Genomic DNA, 1,956 nt, shown 5'->3' with positions numbered 1-1,956 from the left:
ATGGTCATAAAGGCTGGGTCGTGATGATATCGAGATCCAAGGTAAAAAAGAGAGGTAGAGATAGGGTGAGAAGCTCAGACATCCATGAAGAGTTCGGAGTAGAGCCGCTGCTCCTTCGCGTCAAAAGGAACCAGTTGAGGTGGTCTGGGCCTCTGGTAAAGATGCCTCCTGGGTGCCTCCCTAGGGAGGTGTTCCAAGCACGTCCAGCTGGGAGGAGACCTCAGGGAAGACCCTGAACTAGGTGGAGAAATTATATCTCCAACATGGCCTGGGAACACCTCAAGATACCCCAGTTGTAGTTGGTTAATGTTGCTCGGGAAAGGGAAGTTTGGGGTCCCCTGCTTGAGCTGCTGCCCCCATGACCCGACAAGCGGACAAAGATGGATGGTTGGATGGATAAAAAAAGAAGATAACTCATCTGTAGTTTTTAGATTTCTTTGATCCTGTCACTGCAGTGGATTCGATACACTGTCTAAGATTTGAAGCAACAGTGCTGTCATGAATGGATATGTTCCATGTGCGATTTTTGTGTGATGTAGGCTATTTAATGTCATGCAGTATTACAAACGCCTTCTCAGCTGTTTGGGTTCATGTTTATTTGCCGCTTTGTGCAATAAAGTGGCAAATTTTATAACAGTGCTGGGCAGAGCCTGCTGGTTGTGCAAACATATTTTAGCCTGAATAGTTTCTTATCAACAGGTTTCTGTCTATATTGTTGTGTACAAACATTTTAGAATGAGCTTTGTTGGTTGAGGATGTTTAACAGTATGTTTTAGACAGTATTGCTATTGCCGTTGTAATGCAGTATATGTTGGAAGGTAAAATTGTTGCTGTTTTTTCAGTTTGTTCTTTTTGCTAATTCTACGTCTTTTTGAAAATGGCCCACTCGCCCAAAATACCATTTCTGCTTACGCCACTGACGTAGCCATAAATCACACTTAAGCAGTTCAACCATATATTGCCGTGATCTGACTTAGCCAATTACATTGTTGCCGTCAAACTAAATCCATTCTCCTATGCTGCTGTCAGTTGCCCCCCCTTTTGAAATTGTATTCTGTCTGTTTTTTTCTGTGATCAAACTCATCTCGAGGTTGAAGAAGGTGTATGTAGGATGTGACTGTGTAAAAAAAAAAGTAGAGATGCACCGATTGACCGGCGGGTGACTGGAACTGGCCGGTTTTCACGTGAATGGCCATGACCGGCAGGTCAGACTAACACATGCCAATTAAATGTCGGTCAAATTCACTCAGGCGCCCCATGTTTAACATTGCGCAACATCAGCATCACACATGCACAAGCACCGCCGCTCCATCAGCTGTTTATGAAACTTCAGAAAAGCTCTGCAGAGCCGTCTGCTCTACTGATCTCAGGCAAACTGTCTGCTGCTCTCTCTCCCCTCTTAGGCTTAACAACAGGAACAAGAAAACCACACTCACAGCTACAGTATATCGGAAAATAGCATTGACTTTGATGAAGTTACTGTTTATCAGACCCCAGATGAGACAAGAAGCTAACGTTAGCAAACGCTGCGGTAACGGTCTCTTTGACTCCCCAGTGTGTATTTCTCCGACACACTGTGTTAACGTTAATGTTTAACCCTCCTGTTGTCCTCGGGTCAAATTTGACCACTTTAAAAATGTCTATATCTGAAATATGGGTCTCTTTAAAAAAAATAATTTAAAAATGGATTGGATTCCATACAACACTCTTTGCAAAAACAATTGATCCCTTTTTATTCCTGACTAAACTCATCAGTACATTTCTCTGATCTTAAATATTAGTCAAAATAATTCATTATTTCAGCTTTTTTAACTCCAATATAAGGTATAATTCTATATAAATGAAGGTTATTGACCATAAATTCCAAAAAGAAGTGTAAAACTAGTGGTAGTGCGGTGGTGTTAGTGAAAACTTAAAAAAATGTCATAAGCAGATGAGCCCAATGGTACTGATCAT

Source organism: Etheostoma cragini, chromosome 10 (genome assembly GCF_013103735.1).
Source record: "Etheostoma cragini isolate CJK2018 chromosome 10, CSU_Ecrag_1.0, whole genome shotgun sequence".
In the NCBI taxonomy this organism is placed as follows: domain Eukaryota; kingdom Metazoa; phylum Chordata; class Actinopteri; order Perciformes; family Percidae; genus Etheostoma; species Etheostoma cragini.
This window is presented reverse-complemented; position numbering follows the sequence as displayed.